The sequence below is a fragment of the Chiloscyllium punctatum genome, chromosome 21 (genome assembly GCF_047496795.1).
Source record: "Chiloscyllium punctatum isolate Juve2018m chromosome 21, sChiPun1.3, whole genome shotgun sequence".
NCBI lineage: Eukaryota > Metazoa > Chordata > Chondrichthyes > Orectolobiformes > Hemiscylliidae > Chiloscyllium > Chiloscyllium punctatum.
In genome coordinates, this window is record NC_092759.1 from 54759176 (window position 1) to 54779542 (window position 20367).

Sequence of the window (20367 nt, forward strand, 5' to 3'; positions counted from 1 at the left end):
GAGAATAACCTCCACCATTTTGGGTGGTACTATCACGTTGCTAAACAGGACAGACTTCGAACAGATCTAGCAGCTCAAATTTGGATGTCCATAAGGTGTTGTGGGTCATCAATAGCAGCTAAGTTGTACTCCCACATAACCTCATGGCCTGGCATATTCCCCTCGCAACAATTGCCATCAATCCAGAGGATCAACAATGGTTCAATGGAGTGTGCAGGATGGCAGGAGCAGCACCAGGCATAACTGACAATGAGGTGTCAGCCTGGTGAAGCCACTAATCAGGACTACTTGAGCGCCAAACAGCATAAGCAGTAAGTGATAGACACAGCTAAGTGATCCCACAAACAAAGTAACAGATCTAAGTTCTTCAGTCTTTCCACATCTAGCCGAGAAACGTTGGGGACAATTAAACAATTCACTGAAGGAAGAGATTCCACAAATAGCCCCTTCCTCCATGATGGAAGAGCCCAGGATTTCAGTGAATAAGATAAGGCTGATTTATTCGCAACAATCTTCAGTCAGAAGTGTTGAGTGGATAATCCATTTCAGCCTCCTCCAGTGGTCCTCAGCAATTCAGTTACCAGTCATCAGCCGAATCGATTCAGTCGACTCGATATCCAGAAAGGATTGGAGATACTGGATACTCCAAACGGTGAATAATCTGACACCAAAAGGACTGAAAACTTGTGCTCCATAACTTGCCACTCCCCGAGCCAAACTATTTCAATGCAGTTACAACAATGGCTTTTCCTGATTATGTGGAAAATTACCCCAAGTATCTCCTGTATATAAAAAGCAGAACAAATCCAATCTGGGCAATTGCCATCCCATCAGTCTACTCTCGATCATCAGTAAAGTGGTGGAAGGTCTCAATGTTTTTAAGCAGCAACCTGCTCAACAATACCCTGGTCAATGACGCCCAGTCTGGGCTCCACCAGGGCCACAAAGCTCCTGACCTCATTACCGTGGTTCAAACATGAACAAAAGAGCTGAATTCCAGAGGTGGGGTGAGAGCGATAGCCCTTTAAATCAAGGCTGCAATCGACGATGTGTGGTATCAAGGGGCCTTAGCAACACTGGAATCAATGAGTATCAGAGGCAAACTCCCCGCTGCTTAGAATCATACCTGACACGTAGGAAGATGGTCATGGTTGATAAAGGTCAGTCAACTCAGCTCCAAGTCTGTAGGAGTCCCTCGAGCAGTGGCCGAAAACTTCTTCAGGGCTACTTCATCAATGACCTTCCCTCCATTTTAAGGTCAGCAATGGGGATGTTCGCCAATGATTGTACAATTTTCTGCAACATTTGTGTCTCCTCAGATACTGAAGCAGTCCATGTTCAAATGCGAAAAGATCTGGACAGTATCCAGGCTGACAAGTGGCAAGTAATATTCAGGCCACACGAATGCCAGACCATGACCATCACCAGTAAAATATAATCTAACCTGCCCCTTGGCATTCAATGGTGTTACTATCACTGAATCCCCCAGTGTCAAATTCCTGGTGGGTAATCATTGCTCAGAAACTCACTGGTATCGCCACATAAACACAGTAACTATAAGAGCAGGTCAGAAGCTAGGAATACGACGACGAGTAACTCACATCCTGACCTCCAAAAGTCTGTCCATCATCTACAATGCATAAATAAGAAGTGTGATAGAAGTCTCCCAACTCCCATGTCTATCTAGAAGGACAAGGGCTACAGATGTACGGGAATGGCTTTGAGGTTCCCTCAAAGCCATTCACCATCCTGACTTGGAAATATATCACTGCTCCTTCACAGTCACTGGGTCAGAATCCTGGGATTCCCTCCCTAATGGCATTGGAGGTCAACCACAGCATCTGGACTGCAGCGTTCAACAAGGCAGCTGACCACCACCTTCTCAAGGGCAACTAGGGGCAAGCAATAAATGCTGGCCCAGCCAGTGACTCTGAGATTCATGAAATGAATAAATATAAATTCACAGAGGACGGTTGCTTAGGTGTCACAGGGATCGGTGCTTAGGGCCCAGCTGTTCGCAATGCCCTTCAAACATTTGGTTGCTGGAATCAGACACCATATATCCCAGCCTGCTGACAGCACTAACGGATGAGGGATTGTGAGTGGGTGAGAAGGATGTAAAAAATGACCGAGAAGACGATGACAAGTGGAGTGAATGGGGAAATACGTGACAGATGGAGAACAATGTGGATAGAGATGACGCTGAGCCCTTTGGTGGAAACGATAAATTGGCGGCCTACCATTTGAAATGGATTGGTTGAAACATGTTGATCTACAAAGGGACGTATGCTCCTTTTTGTTGTTTCCTTCTGCATAAACATCTGAGGCCGATGCAGTGCAGTGAGTTCTGCAACCAGAAGTCAATACTGGGCATGAAGATTGGCACGCTGCCCAGTGTACACAGACCCACCAAGTGGGGAGCTGTAACATTGAAAAGGATCTGCATCTCCATGTACACCAGTTGCTGAAAGGAATATTGCTGGAACAGAAAGCAGTGAGGAAGATAAATGGTGTGTTGACCTTCATTTCAGGGGGATTTGAGTCCAGGAGAAAAGGTGTCTTACTGCAGATGTACAGGGCCTTGGTGAGATATCATCTTGAACATTGTGCAGTATTGTGTGCAGTTTTGGTCTCCCCACCTAATAAAGGACAAACCTGACATTAATGGAGAGCAGTGAAGGATGACCAGACTGATCTCTGCGATGACGGGCTTGTTGTGGGGGCAGAGTTTGGGGCGGCTATGTCAGTATTCCATGGTGTTTAGGAAAATGAGTGGAGATCTCAGTGAAATATATAACACTCTGACAGGGTGAGACAGATTGGAAGCAGGGATGATAATTCCCCTGGCTGGGACTACTAAAACAAGGGGCCACAGTATTAGGTACAGACAGGCCATTCTTCATTGAGATGGTAATAAATGTCTGATCTCACGAACTGGGGACCCTGGGGAATTCGCTCGCACCTGCAAACCGAGACAATGATTATAGATAAGGATTTAGAGACAGTAAAGTGATGGTGGGAGAGCAGGAGTACAGTGTTGAAAGGAAGGGCCAACCATCATTATATTGAATTGGTCAGCAAACTCGATAGACCAAACGTACTACTGCACTCCCTATTTTAAAGCTTCCCAAGGTTACTCACATAAACGGATATGTATATCGTGTGGGGTAAGTGCATTGAGGAGATTTTTTCCATGAACTAGAATGGGGGATACTCAATGTGTTGTATGACCTATTCCTTTCTCGCTGTTTCTGTGCAGTCTGTGGGAAAGCTCTGTAAATGCTGTCACAAGCTCTCAGATGTTAGGAAGGAGGTCTCTGCAGGGTCGACAGGACTGTGTTCCCATTCCCTTTTCCGACACTGATGCTGAGGCCGGGTGTTCTGTCCGGTTTCACCCTTTCAGACCTCGGAGTTGTTTGATACAAATGAGTGCCCTTGCTTGGCAACTTCAGAGACGATTGAAATGTTTATCACATGTCAGGGTCTTTGGAGTCAGTTTTAGGCCAGATCAGGAAATCATGGAGATTCACTTCCTAAACCTGCATTGGAGAAGGGAATTTTGTTTACAATCGATATTGGCTTCAATGTCACTGTTACTGATCCCAGATTTTAGATCTCGAGATTTTATTAATTGTCTTTAACTTCCACCCGCCTCCATATCATTAGCCTGGTCTGGATTAGTAATCCAGTAAAATTTCCACATGGGGACCTGTCGGAAACCAAACTGAGCTGGTTATTTCTGTGCTGCTTGACAGCTCTGTCAAAAAGAACTCCCACCAATTTGACTGTCATGATGGGACTGAGGAGGTGGTAATTGGTCAGATTGGAGTTATTACCGTTTTAGGGGACTGGAAATAGCTGAGCAATTTTCCACATTGCCAGGGAGATGTCAGAGTTGGAGCTGGAATGAAAAAGCTTCCCCGGAGAACACGGCTTGCTGTACAGCACACCTCTTCAGTTCTATTACAGGAATGGAGTCAGGACCCATTGTCTGTGTCGTATCTACTGTGTTCACTTGTTTCTCCATGTCATGTTAAGCGAATCAAATTGGTTGAAGACTGGCATCTGTGATTTTGTGGGCATCATGATGAGGGTGATGTGTATCATCGACTCAACACTTCTGGCAGAAGATGGTGCAGATAAAACATCCTTATCTTTTACACTGATGTGCAGGTCCGTTCCATTATTTAGGAGGGAATGTTTGTGGAGCCCTCTCCTCCAGTCATTTGTTTAATCGTCCATCTTCATTTATAACTGAAAGTGACAGGACTGCAGTGCTTCGATCAGATCTGTCGGTCAAGTCTGGGAGCTTTAATGAGTTAGCATCCGGTTAAAGTTCATGTGATTCTGACTCTGACATCTTCGCCCACACTCGTCACTGAGCAATAGATGGTGTTGATGGTAATGACAGACTGAGGTCTTAACCTGGCAAAAAGTTACAGGTTGTGGTTCAATGCATGTCTGCTTCTCCTGCTCCTGTGGTCTACAGCACTACTTGAATACGCAGTTTCGAGCTGCAATATCTGCAATGCAATTCTGCTGTCTGTTCCCCAATTCTCACTGAGACCCATTCAGCCATCAGCACTGCACTCAGTTACCTAACCTGGTTTCTGATGTGGAAATCCTTCCATTTCCAAACTCTCATTCTGCTGAGGGTCTCTCCCTGGGTCTTGCTTCCAATCTGACACATTCCACAAAAGAATTTAACGGATCTTAGTGCAAATGTTTAATTCACCTGAATCTTTTTCCTTGAGAAATACCATCTTCTGTGTTTAAAGTGAATGTTTTTCCTCTGTTTCTTTCCCTGACCATGATTAAGAGCTCTGTAGTGGCAGTGATGCCAGCGTTATGTCGTTGCAGAGCCAATGAATCCTCTGGATTCCCAATCATTTTCACCACATTGTTCATTTTCTCTTTTGGTTTGATGCCTTATCACTCATGGCTGCCTTGTTCTCCCATGAGTATGTATCAAGTTCTTGGGGTTGCATTTCTGGTATTATCTTCCAAATTATCCCCGGAACCTCCTCCCATTGCTGTTCCATGATCTTTCCTGTTCAGCTCCCCTTCCAATTAACTCTGGCCAGCTCCTCCCACATGTCTTGGTAGTTACATTGCTTAATTATAACCACATTACATCTTGAAGAGAGCATGAGATATAAACTGAAAGAAGGAGTTTTGGGAGATGGGACACGAAAAATAATCGGTGGATTTCTTAACTAGATACAAAGGGAGAACGAGAGAGAGGATATAAATATGTAGATGTGGAAAATGAGAACACTACATTCTCGAAAGAAGTCGATGAACATCCCCCAATGTTTTGGCAATGCCTGTGTGCTGTGGTCCTTTGTACAGTGCATGTACAACAGAGTAATATGTTTATATGCTGAGTCTGATGCCGGAATATTTATCTCCAATAATATGACAGACACTAGCTTTGGAAAGAACCCAACAGGCCAATATGTTGAAGTCCCGGTAGAAAGGGAATTAACTGAAGTAAGTTGTGACACCAGAATCAAGAATTTGGAGCACACATCCTGGTAAGAATGAGAGATTAGAGTTGGTTATTCCAGAAAAGGAGGGAACGTTGAGAGGATCAAATCATTTTTAATGTTTTATCAATTTTATACATCATATGCATCATTTTTCGTTTACCATGTCTCTGTTGTTCATTTACAATATGTTGTGCACATATGAAAAATGCGACTTACCTGCACACACACATTGATTAAACAGTGTGTATAAAATAATTTTTCCACCAAGGAACTGTCCTGCTGTTGTGTTACGAGGATACAAGAACACCAACTAGCAACCAAAAGACATGACGCACTATCACTATAATTCATACATACAGAGAAAGAAGGGCATCACTTTGACTGGGACAAAGCACACACACATACTAAGACACGCAAGGACCTTCTTGGAGGAATGGTATTCTAACCAGAAGTCCATCAATAAACGCATAAATTTGATCCTGTCTACATTCTCTTGTCAATATATCCGGAAATGACATCAACCACTTTAAGAAACCAAGATCTATAAATAGAGAGGAGGGATATACCACCAGAGCTTCAGCGGAGACTCTCACTGATGTTGTCATCTAGTCATGGTGACGAAACGTCTGAAAACATACCTTCAAGCTCAGCGAGCTAACCTGCACACATATAAATTGTGATTTGTTGTTTATTAGTGGAATTTAGGAGTTCTCTGTCGCTCACGTTTTGACAGATTATGATGTGAGTGAGCTTTTCTAGGTGTGTGATTTGAATTAACAAAGGGGTTCGACATTGGCGTCATAACAGTTTGGGGCATGCAGTGTGGCACTTGGACTGACTTGAACAGATTTGAGATACGACAGGTCTCAGCAAATTCCAACTTATTGCAATTAGTGACTTTGATCTTCAAATAAAACCAGTGGGGAAATTCGTTTAATTTTGTTACTTGTGGTTGATTAAATGAAAAGTGAGGGAAATAGCTTTTAACATTACTAAAGAGGTTCCCAAGTTTTCCAAGGAAGTTTAGAAAGACAGAAGGACGACTTTTTTTTTTAGAATTAGCAAATAGGTTGGAATTGGTTTTAACCAGGGAGAAAAGAGAAGTTGAAATTGTAATGGAGTTGGTTAAGCACGTTGATGTATCAGAGAAATAGGCAACTATAATAGAGTTATAAAAACTTAAATTACAAATGTGGCACCTGGAGTTAGAAGATAAATAAACGGATGGAAACAGAGAGAGATGAAAGAGAAAGAGAGGAAAAAGAAAGAGAGAGAGGATGTGAAATTCAGAAGTTGGGAATTAGACAAGAAAGTTAAATTAACTGGATGGAGATGAAGGGAGAACGTAGGGATGTATACAACTAGGTTAGTAACTTGCCATACTTCGATGAGAAAAATGTCAAAACCCTTTTTATTTCATTTGAAAAAATTGCTCGTCAGATGACGTGTCCAGTGAACTTGTGGGTAATGCTAGTTCAGACTAAGCTGGTGGGCACAGCTGGTGAGGTATGTGCAGCGCTGTCAGATGAGGGATCAAGAGATTATCAAGATGTCGAATTGACTATTTTGGTTATGAATTGGTACTAGAAGCATATAGACAGAAGTTCAGAAAAATAGAGACGGAACCAGGTCAGACTTATATTGAGTTTGAAAGAATTAACCACAGTCATTTTAACAGGTGGATGCTGGCCTTAAAAATGGATAAGACCTGTGAGGCTTGAAGGTAGATTAATCTGCTGGAGAAGTTAAAAGACTCACTTCCAGAGATAGTAAGAATTCATATGAATGAATAGGAAGTGAGAAGCACGGCAAAAATGGCAGGTAAATATGCATCATGGCAAGTGATGAAAGTTAGCTTCTGGCAGGAATTTCATCCTGTGAGGGATAGAAATTGGGAGAAGGGACGATCACACATTACAAAGCGAACAGTAGCTCACAATAGTTCACTACAGGTGAATAAAGAAGCCCAAGGGGGTTGAAAGATGGTGAAAGGCCTCAGGTGCTCTCATTATAAGGGAGTGGAACACATAAAATTACAGTGTTGGTGGTTTAAGAAGGACTCAGGGAAAAAAGTTGTTTTCACTGCAGTAAGCTAGGACACACCGTGCTGGGCGTTAAAGGAAGGCACTTTGGGAAAAGATGTGGTAGAAGAGGCTAAGCCCAGTGGAATTAGTGAAACTGGTAAAGGAGACCCCAAGTGGAGCCGAGGAGCTGCAGGAGAGTGCACCATCGAGGCAAGGGCTGGGTATGGAGGCAGTGCCTGATCTCTCTCAAGAATTCATCTCTGTAGATAAAGTTTACTCAGAAAGAACAGGGGGAGAAGAACAAGAAGTTATAATTTTGTGAGATACGGGATCTGCTCAGTCTGTAATAGTTGAGAAGTGAGGCACCGGAAAAGCACAACAGATCAGGCAGCATCCAAACAGCAGGACAATCGGATATCTGGCAGAAACCCATCGTCAGGGACATGGTGAGGGGACAAGGGGGCTGAAAGATAAATACGAGGGTAGTAGCTGAGCTGGTGGGAGGGTCACTGGGAAGGCAATAAGAAGATGTTGGTGGGAGTAATAGTGATATTTCGGAGGGGAGTGTGGAGTCCATAGGTGGAAAGAAAGATGGCTAGTTAGGTCAGTCCAAGAGGGCAGTGCTATGTTGTACGGTTGGATCTGGGAGAGGTTGGTGGAGGGGGGGATTTGGAATTTAGTGAAGTCAACGTTGATGCTATACAGTTTGAGGGTTCCAGCTTTCCTACGGCCGATATGAGTCCTATCACCCTCCTCTCCGACCTACCACCATCACACCCTACTTGAATCTTGCACCCCAAGCTCCCATCCACCCCAGCTCCACCCCCACCCTCCCATTTATTTCTCAACCTCCTTCCCCCTCCCTTACCTCCCTCTTACCTGATGAAGCATTTATGACTGAAACGTCAACACTCCTGCCCCTCGGATGCTGCCGACATGCTGTGCTTTTCCAGCCCCACACTTTTCAACTCTCATCTCCAGCATCTGCAGCCCTCACTTTCTCTCACCCTCTAATAGTAAGAGATGAAAGTTTTTTTCACTCTTTCTGGCATGTTAATCAAGAGTTTGTAAATTTGTGGAATGGGGACAGAAATTAAGCATTCCCTTGTGTAACATCAGGATGGAATGCCAAATCAAGATAAGGGAAGTAACAGTAACAGTGAGTAACAGAGTGTCAGTTCCAGGAATACAGTTTGTTCTTGGGAACGATTTAGCAGGAGGCGAGGTGGGATAGGCACCCCGTGTGGTGGAGAAACCAAAGGAAGACTAGGGAATTGGTGATTTAAAAGAAAATTACCCAGAATTTTTCCAGACTGTGTAGTAACAAGATCCTACTGTCATAAGTTACAGCAGGAATGAGAAATGAACGAAAAAGACAAATGGGTTGATGCTCAGTGAACTGAAACCCTGTTTGATGCAACGGTGCAGGAAAAACCTGAACAGGCAGAGGATCAGGCAGAGGGGTTTAGTCCAGAAAGGCTAATGGACTTACAACAGATATATACACACACATTCACACACACACATACACGTGCACACACAAAGGAAAGGAATCAGAATATAGTGTTGAACTTTATTAACTTAAAGATAGAATCATAAAATTAAAATGGAGACCCGGATAGGTTAGTGCAGAAGGGAAATGGGACGAAGTGCACCAGATTGTTTAAGCAGTGAAGTACAGTGTTACGGGTAGCTCATAAAGTAACTGCAGGCGATCACTTAGGTGTACAGAAGATTCAGGCTATGGTACAGAAGCATTTCCACTGGCATGGAATGCACAAGGACGCTGTTAATTTTTGTTTTATGTGACATACATACCAAATGGTAGGTAAATAACAGGCAGTAATAAAACCTGCACCTTTCTTGCCAATTCCTGCATTCGAAGAACCTTGCACATGGGTTATGATTAATTGTGTAGCTCCCCTTTCTAAAGTAAAAGTGGAAACCAATACTTGCTGACCATAATGGATGTGTCTACCAGATTTCCAGAGTCAATTCCATTATTGGAGTGTGAAGGCAAACAGGGAGGTGAAGGAGTTGGTAGCTTTCTTTACTCGCTTTGGACTGCCCAGAGAGATTCAGTCAGACCAAGGGTCTCATTTTACCGCTCAGCTATTTAAGGAAGTCATGGATGGCTTAGGCATACAGCACTTCAAATCAAGGGCATCCCATCCTGAATCCCAGGGAGCCTTGGAAAGTTAGCATCAGACGCTGAAGACTATGTTAACAGCGTACTGTCAGTGTTGGCCAAACGATTGAGATAAAGGTGCCCCATTAAATTGTTTGCCATTAGAGATGCCCCAAATAAATCTACTCACTTTACTTCCTTTGAGTTAATATTCATACGTGAAGTGAGAGGTCCTTTGAAATTAATTAAATAAAAATTGACAGGACCGAAGTCGGAAATCTCAAACCTGGATTATGTGTATGAGGTGAAGGAGAGAGTAGACGGAGTAGGTGAGTTTGCTAAACAGTATCTGAAGAGCATAGCCTAGAGTGAAGCAGGTGGCAGATAAAAACACTGAAACTTTGACGATTTCCCGTGGGATGACGTATTAGTATTGCCACCAGTGGGAAGAAATCTCTTCAAAGCCTGGTTTAGTGGCCCCTTTCAAATTAAAGAAAAATGTGGAGTCAGTTAAACTATCTAGTAAAGATGCCAGAGATGACAAAAAACTTTATCGAGTATTTCATTTGGATGAATAATGCACCAGCCAGATTTAAGACTCAGAAACAGAGTTGTGGACAAATGAACAAATTGTGCAGCTTATCTGTATGATGTAGTGATCTTTAGCAAGTGAGTGAAAGCTCACATGTTACAGTTGGCTGAGCATGATGAACGATTACAAGAAGCAAACTTGGAAAGAAAACAGAATTCGCGAAGGCAGAGGTGACATTCTTGGGATATTACATTGGACATGGAAGGTTGGCCCCATGGAACACAAAGACGAAGGGCTTTGAGGAAATTCCACGACCATCCTCGAAGAAAGATTTGCTTCAATTTTTGGAACTGACTGGATTCTATCGGACGTATGTTCCAAACTTCAGCAGTGTATTGGCACCACTGATGGATCTACAAAAGAAGAACACAGAATTTTGGTGCACAGTACAATGCCAGGAGGCATTTGAGGATTTTAAAGCAGGATTAACCACCACACCAGATTTAGCTTCACCAAATATTCTAAAACCCTGTGTAAATTGTGTTTGATGCTTGTGATATCAGAATCGGAGATGTATTGATACAGAAAGAGGATGATGGTATTGAATGTCTAATTGGCTACTTGTCGAAAAAAGTCAATATCGACCAAAAAAAAATACAAAATCTCCATTATTGAACAAGAATGATTAAGTTTCACACTGGCCTGACAATATGTTAATGTGTATATGACAAACAAATTGTCGGAGATGGTTGTGGACAACGAGTAATCTCTTGCATTTTTTGGAATATTTAAAGACCAGAATATGAGACTACTTAATTGGAGTCTTACCTTACCGACTTTAAACTCACAAAATGTACATGCTGTGGCTCCTACAATGTGATAGCAGATGGGTTTTCACGGGTTCAAAGGAAAGCAGTGGAGATAAGATTTGACTTATTCCAGTGTTGTATTGGAGTGCAGAATTAATATGAATGAGATAACTGACATTAATACTTTTGTATTTCATATAATTGGGATTAACAATTAGAGGAAAAGGAATGATGCCATGTTTTCATTCTGCTGGTTCATTTTATTTTCTGAAGCAGGAAGATGTTATGAAGCCTAAAACATGTATGGGCACTTTAAGGCTGAACGGGTTTTGTTGAATAGAAATTAAAGCCACAGATGCTAGCTAAAGGTCACACTGTTCCACATGTCACCATTAGCTGAGAAATGGATACCTGAGTTTTGGTTGCTGTTTTGACAGCCAATCAAATGCAACCAAAGAGTTTAAATAACGCTCAGGATACCAGAAACCAACAGAATTTGAATAGTATTGTTTGGACACCTGGACAGCAATCAAATTATGAGAATTATTATATCATTGGGAGTATACAAACCCAGCATTTTGAACAGTGATGGGAGAGCTACTGCCATCCAACAGCAGAGCAACTGCTGTAGAGCAGGAGTGCTAACTGGCTATCTCAAACACTTTCTATCAAAGACACATGTTAATATAAACCTACTTGCAATAAAAAAAGACCCAGGGGGATCAGCAGCTGAAAGAGTAATCACAGCGGGGATTCTAGAGACTGTATGGTCCTGAGATGTTAATATTTCATATGTGGGTTGTTTGAAGAGCATATTTTTACAGAGTTGGAGTCAGATAGTAAGTAGCTAAGAAAAGTGGGGCTTATATTTGTGAATAGTTGTTGTTCAGTGTTCACTATTAAAGTAAAGAAAGTAACTTGATAATTTTTGTTTAAATAGTGGAATGTAGGAGATCTGTGTCGCTCATATTTTAACAGATTACGAGGTGAGGCGAGCTTTTCTGGGCGTTTGGGTTTAATTAACAGAGGGGTTCGAGTCCACCTTGTAAATGTCCATCCAGGCTAACCTCATTTCCCTGCAGTTGGCCCATATGCTTCCAGTCCTTTCCTATCCTCGTATTTATCCAAATGTTTTTGAAATGTTGTTTATGTACCCCCCTCAACCACATCTGCTGGCAGCTCATCCACGTACCAGCCCTCTGTGTAAAGAAGTAGCTCCCCCACCCCCCAGGTTCCCTTTTACTACTTCCCCTTTAACCTTAAACTGATCCCCTCTAATCCTCGATTCTCTACACCATGGAAAATCACTGAGAGCATTAATCCTATCCATACCCCTCGTGACTTTGTACAGCTCTATAAGGATTCCCTCAGTCTCTTACATGCGAAAGAAAAGGTACGAGCTTGTCCACCCTCTCCCTATAACTCAGACCATTTGTAAATTTCTTCTGCACGCTTTCTAATTTAATAACATCCTCCCTCTAACAAGGTGACAAAACTGAACACAATACTCCAAGTGCAGCCTTACCGAAGTCCTGTGTAACTGCAACATTACGTCCCAACGTCTATCCTTAATATCCTGCCTGATGAACGCCAATGTGCCAAAAGCCTTCTTCACTGCCCTGTCTACCTGTGACTCCACTCTTAGAGAACCGTGCACCTGAACCCCAAGGTCCCTCTGACCACTGCACCCCTTAAGACCCTCCCATTCACCATGAAACTCCTCCCTTGATTTGAGTTTCCAAAATGCAAGACCTCACGCTTCTATATTAAATTCCATTTGCTATTTCTCGGCCCATTTCCCACCTGATTAAGGCCCTGCTGCAATTTCTGATAAACTTCCTCACTGATCATTCTCCCAATTACTTTAGTGTCATCTGCAACCTTACTAATCATACCTTGTACATTCTCAACCAAATCATAGATAACAAACAGCAATGGACCAAGCCTCCGTTCTGACAAACATCCTTCCTCTCAACCCTCTACTTCCTACCATCAAGCCAACTGTGTATCCAATTGGCCAGATCCCCCCGCATTCTACGAGATGTAACCTTCCTGAGCAGCCTGCGATGTGGAACCTTATCAAAGGCCTTACTGAAATCCATAGAGACTTCGTCTACCATTCTGCCCTCATCAAAAGTCCTGGTAACTTCATCAAAGGACTCCAAGAAATTTGGGAAACATGATCTTCCACTCACAAGACAATGCTGACAGCTCCCAATCAAACCCTGTGTACGTAATGGGTGCAGTCAATGGTATGCTGTCCTTCATTGTAAGATGATTCGAGTACATAAGTGAAGCCATCTTCTGGCTGTTGTAGAACCTTGCTGAGTGAGCATTTGGGGCACTGTCGACAGATTTGATGTCCTTTGTAAGGAATGATCTCCTTACCATAGACACCGGTGGTAGCAACATGAGAACAGAGTGAATAAGCTGAGTGTTTATTCTGTAGAGCTGTCAGAGACGAAGAAATGGTGATGCCGAAACACGAGGAGTGGCAGCGATCACTTATTTCCAAAACAGACATTGACAGGGAGAGAAAGTCCATACTTTACCCAGGATTGATTGGTTTGATTTATTGCCACATGTACCTGAGTACAGGGAAACACTTTGTTTCTGAGCAGTGGAGGCAGATCATAGTAAGCATGGTCAGACAGATCATAGGGTGGAAATAGACTTGGACGGAGTAAGGCATGCAGTCTACACTGAACAGGACGTGCACTAGACAAAGTCAACATGAACAAGATCGGCATTATTTGAACTTAGAGAGTCCATTCTTCAGTCTAACGTGACTTTTCTAATAGTTTATATGCCTGAATTAACTCTCCCCACATTATTGTGCATTCGGCGTGTGACCCTGTACTGAACGTCAGGTTGTTCACAATCCCCAATAGCAGCCACAATACCTTCATTCTGAAACAGGTAGCCATTCCCACCAGCTTCCGCCCTACATCGAGAACACCAGGCTGTCTTCTTGGAGATGGAAGTTGCCTTCTTGAGACTTCATACAAGACATATGGCTTTCCTGCTCACCATTAGAAAGCCACGTTAAAGTCCCTCATGTGTATCATAAGCAACAGAACCAAGATGAACAATATGGAACAGTCTGTCTGTGCATCCTCTGCCCCACTTGTTCATTATATTAGAGCATCAATTAGGAGACACATAAGGCTACGGATGCTGGAGATCAGAGTAGAGCATCAATTGCTGGAAAAGCTCAGCGGGTCAGGCAGCATCAGGAATCAGCAAACAAATACCTCATTCTGCCCCCGTGTAAATGCATTGAGGTGGGAATGGCCTCCTGTTGTTCCTGTTTAAGTGACTCAAGGGAGTGATTGGCTTCAAAATTGTCCGATTGGACAGGGCCAAGGGCCTGACTGGTTGCCCCTGGTTCCTATTTGACAGCTCATTGTACTGACTAGTGTGACAGTGCTGCAGCTTTAAGAGGTTATTTTGTCCGGGTTTCTTTTAAGAGAGAGATTGAACGATCATTACCAAGCTGGATAGTTAAGACCACTTGAGTAACAGCTAGGGAGGCCTTGTGTTTATTTTAATGCAGCTTGAATGGGTGTGGCCAGCTCTCACAGATTAGGATCACTGGGTTTTGGTTTCTCAGTGACATCAGGAACTATTGGGGTCTCCACAGAGTTGGAAGCTTCAGGGAATGTTTCCTGGTTGCAACCCTCTCTGAAATTTCTCTTGATGCTGTTTTTAATTCCTGGATTGGAGAAATGTTTGTGACATTCTGTGTCTGAATATTCCTTTTTGCCAAGGGCTGTGTTTATGGGATTTTCCTATATTGGAACAGTTCATTAGTAATAGTTCCTAGATCTATTATTCTGTTAACTTGTCCAATAGAATTACGTTATTCTAAATTCCTCTTTCTTTGGTTTCATTTTCGCTTTCGTGTTTCAGTAGATGGTGTTTTGCTTCACAGAGTAATTTGACCAGTCACATTGCATCTGGATCAGACACTTTACATTTCCTTTAAAATAAGAAAACATTAGAATCTAGGCTACCGCCTTCAAATATTTTCGAGGGGCTCTGGTGAGGTCCATCACACTAGACTCCTACTCTTCCTGAGGAATAGGTTAGAGGCACTGAATGGGCTGTCCCTGTCCTTCTCCAGTAGTGTCAATGGGCTGAATGACTTCCTCATTTTCCTGTGAAACCAGAGTGAGGTGCTGAATGAACCCTTGTTTTACTGTGGAAATGTGCAGTGCCCGCCAGTGCTGTTACGTGAATGTTTTGGACCATTTAACAGCACAAGTCTCAATGGAATCTGAATCCTGCTACACACGGACAAAGACCAGTTCAGGAGCTGAGGGGGACAAATTGTTCTGAACATTGTGGAATGTTCAGCGACCATTCCCACTTCTGATCTTATGGTGGGGAGGTTGGGGGCGGGGAGACATGGATGAAGCAGCTGAAGACGTTTGTGAAGGGGAAGCTACCCTGAGGATCTCCCACAGAGCTGACCCAGGACTGAGATGATGAACAACTTCCTTTGTGCCAGGTTTGAACCCAAACACTGGAGAGGTTACTCTGATTCCCATTAAGTTCAGTTTTGTTAAGCTCCTTTATGTCAACAGAAGTCAAAAACTGCCTTGATATCAGGGCCAGTCACTTTTATCTGAACCCGTGTGACAACCTCTTTTGTTCATATCAATAGGCCATGATATAGGAGCAGCAAGTGTTTTCTTCAAACAGGTATTATTGAATGTCAGGATTTCTCTTCTCAAGAGTGTTCGGGGAGCGAGAGGACTGAACGTATTTGAAGAGGGCGTAGATGGACATTGACCTGTCAGAGAGTTGAGGGCTATGAAGAATTGGGTAAGAAAGAGGATTTGAGACGAATAGCAGATCAGTCATGATTTTAAAGAAGGGCAAGGCAGGCTTGGGGGGTGAACAACATGCCCCTGTTTCTGAGGTTCACCCATTGTGTTATTGGAAAGTTAGTGGGTCTTATTTTCTTGAATGTTCTGTTATTGAATGTTGCAGACAGGGAGACCAGAGGATTTTGTGAGTCATCCATGAGTGAGGTATGGGGGCAGTATTCACACTGAATCTGGGTGTACAACATGACCAACAAATGAAGCACAATTTGCAGAGGGGGGAAGCTCTGTGAAGAGAGATGAGTGGCCTCTTTCGTACCCAGCCTGGGTTTTCCAATTACATTTCCCAATTCACTTCAAACCGTGTGGGACAGTACTGAAGGGCTGAATGGTCTCCTGTGTTTCTGTGCAGCAGGTTATAGGAGTAAGTAGCCTCCAACTGCTCCTGTCGAGCAGGTTTGACGGGCTGAATGAAACACAGGAACATGGGACTGAGGAGCAGGAGTGGGTCATTAGATACTTGGAGCCTTCTCCACCAGGCACTAAAATTGTAGCTGATCAAGTTGTGGTCTCAACCCTACTTTCCTGTCTGTATCCCTTTGTGCATGACTCACTTCTTGTCAAATATTTAACTCATGCAGCGTTCAATCAATGTGAACTTAGAGACATGATAACCTTCCACTGAAGAGAATTCTGACTTGAAAGGTCCTTTCAGAATTATTCGTCATCCCTCTTATCGAATCAGAGAGTCATGTAGAATGGAAATAGACCCATTAGTCCAATCTGTTCACTCCGATCAGATATCAAATCTGATTTAGTCCCATTTGCCGGCATTTGGCCAATATTCCTCCTGTGATTTTACCCGCCTTGACCACTTCCTCTGACTGCACTTTCTGTACACACACCACTCTCTGTGTGAAATATTTACCTTCAGGGCCCTTCTAAATCATTCGCCCTCTTCCCTTCAACTATGCTGTCTTGGTCTGGACCCCACTATCCTTGGGAGCAGAACATGGCTGTTCAGACTATCCATGTCCCTGATGGTTTTATAAACCTCTATAATGTTGCCTCTCAACCTCTGATACTCCAAGGGGAAACACCTCAAAATAATCAGCCTCTCCCTATAGCTCAACCCTCCAGTCCTGGAACATACGTGTAAGTCATTTCTACAGAAAACCGAGTTGTACGCAGTATTCTTCAAGTGGCCTCACTAACATCAGATGCAACATGCCACCACAACTACTAGACTCAATGCTTTGACTGGTTAAGGCAAATGTGCCAAATGTGTTCAGCACCATTCTGTCTACCTGCGACTCACTGCTACAGGTAATTATGTACGTAAACATCAGAAGGTTAACATGATGGTAGTGCCAGCAGATAGGAGGACCAGTGATACATTGATCATTATTGAGATTAGATTGTGTTGGGAACATGAGCTTAACCTGTCAGGAAGTGAAATCAAATCAATGGGTTCAGGGTGGTTAGTATACAAAATTACAGATAGCCCAGAGTGAGTTACAGCCTGGAATCTAATCGAGGGGTTCAGGGTTGTTTATATACAGAATGACAGATAGCCCAGTGTGAGTTACAGCCTGGAATCTAATTGCAGGGTTCAGGGTGGGTTATATACAGAATAACAGATAGCCCAGAGTGAGTTACAGCCTGGAATGTAATCGAGGGTTTCAGGGTGGTTTATTTACAGAATAACAGATAGCCTGGAATTTGTTAGAGATTAGAAACTAATCGAGGGATTTAGCTTGGTTTATGTACAGAATAACAGATACCCTGGAGTTAGTTACAGCCTGGAATCTAATCGAGGGGTTCAGGGAGCTTTAGATACAAAATAACAGATAGCCTCGAGTGAGTTACAGCCTGCAATCTAATTGAGGGGTTCAGGGAGTTTTAGATACAGAATAACAGATAGCCCGGAGTGAGTTAAAGCCTGGAATCTAATCGAGGGATATGTTAAACTTTTTATGTGAAATAACTTGTAACTGTGAGTGAGTCACAAAGTGCACTATTGACCAACTGGATTCAAATCTTGACTCACATAAACATAATGCAGTCACAAACTGCACAACTTTACTGACTCCCAACTTTCCTAGTTTGAGGACTATCGTCCTCTGTTTTCCCCTTTCACTGAAAGTATTAATATACCTTTTATACTGCACTGCCATTCTGGTTATAGTGCTACCTATCTCTCACTTTCATTTATCTTCAATCCTGTTGAAAGATACTTAAACCAACAGATGGACAAAGTTCCAGAAAGATCTTTGTTCAATTGCAGGTGCATTATTTTGTTTTATTTGTAGACAACACACAATTTGAACCCACAGAAGGTCAGTGTGGGATTTGAGAAACGCTTCAAATGAGATGAGGCCTAGCCAGGCATTATTCTGATCCAACGCTGCAAATCTACAATTCAGTGGCTGAGCTCTTTCAGGTTTTGTATATTATGCTTCTCTCATATATTAGGAGCTTGGAAAGTAAGGCAGACCTGACTGGAATGTCACACTGTCTCTCCGCATTCAATGTAAGCAGGTTTTTGGATTTGCATTTTAATCACCTTCAAAGAGCTGTCTCCATTTCCTATCTCTGTTAGCATCAATGAATGGAAATGACTTTTGACGCATTGCCCCCTCTCCCTTGCTGAAAGTATTCCTGACACAAATCGGCAAGGCAGACATTTTAGATTTGTCCACAGCCACCATTTAATATCAGCAAAATGACGATATTGAGTGTATAAATAAGAAAAAGCAAGAGAGACTGGCAACATCAATACAGTTTGAAAATATATAAAACATTGAACATGCACACAGAATCACACACAAACAGACATACACAGACACACAGAATCAGACACACAGAGATACAGACAACTTCCAGGAGCTGTCTCCATTTCCTATCTTTCAAGAGAATTCATGTTATGATGGTGCGTTCATGCAGGGCAGTAAACAGCTTTTGAGACTTTCCCCATTGTGACAGAAATTCAGCCCCAATCTGAAACTTGGCGATATGTAACAGGACAGAAGTGAACCAACAGCATTGTGTGTTCTTGCTTCCAATGTAACATTTGACCATTTAGTTTATCTTGTCTTCGTCTAACATCCAACAAGGATCATTTCACAGATCCAGTAACAGATCCCCAGGAGGGAGTTCCAGACTGGAATCGAATTGAGGGCTTTAGGGTTTACATACAACATAAGAGATACCCAGGAGTGAGGGACAGATTGGAATCTAATCTAGGGGTTCAGGGTGGTTTACATACAGAATAACAGATGACAAGTAGTGAGACACAAAATCACGGAGTCATACAGTCATAGAGATGTACAGCATGGAAACAGATCCTTTGGTCCAACCCGTCCATGCCGACCAGATATCCTAACCTACTCTAGTCTCTTTTTCAAGCACTTGGCCCAATTCCCTGCAAAACATTTCCATTCATATACCCATTGAGCTGCATTTTAAATGTTGCAATTGTACGACCCTCCAATGACTTCCTCTGACAGTTCATTCCATTCATGTACCACCGTCTGAGTGAACAAGTTGCCCCTTAGGTCTGTTCTATATCTTTCCCCTCTCACACTAAACTTCTGCCCTCTAGTTCTGGAATCCCCTACACCAAGGAAAATACTTTGTCTATTTCTCCTATCCATGCCCGTCATGATTTTATAAACCTTCATAAGATCACCCCTCAGCCTCTGACTCTCCAGGGAAAACAGCCCCAACCTATTCAGCCTGTCCCTGTAGCTCAAATCCGCTAACCCTGGCATCCTCCTTGTAAATCTTTTCTCAACCCTTCCAAGTTTCACAACATCCTTCCGATAGGAAGGTGAGCAGAATTGCATGCCATATTCCAGCAGTGGCCTTACCCATGTCCAGTCCAGCCACAACCTGACCTCTCAATGTCTATACTCAAAACACTGACCAATAAAGGAAAGCATACCAAACGCTGCCTACATTATCTTATCCACCTGCCACTCTACTTTCACGGAGATACGAACCTGCACTTCAAAGTCTCTTTGTTCAGCAACTCTCCCTCGGACTTGACCGTTAGGTATAAGTCCTGCTCAAATTTGCTTTCCCAAAATGCAGCACCTCGTATTTATCGAAGTGGAATAGAATTGAAGGTTTTGGAGTGTTTTGAAACATGCCAGTCACACATACATGGAAGTGAGTTACACGTTGGAATCTATTGGAGAGGGTTCTGGGTGATTCATATAGTCCCGACAGTGGGGAAACAAGCCCTTCAGCCCAACAAGACCACACTGACCCTCAGAAGAATAACCCATCCAGACCCATTTCCCCACATTTACCCCTGTGCAATGCGCCTCACATACACATCCCTGAACACTGTGGACAATTTTAACAGGGTTTTGATTGAATGGTTAATATACAGAATAACAGATACCGAGGAGTGTGATACAGACTGGAATCTAATCAAACGATTGAAGTGGCTAATATACAGAGTCCCTTAAAATTGGAAGTCAGTTACAGATTGGAATTTTATCAAGGGGATTCGGAATGATTATGTGTACAATAACAGATAC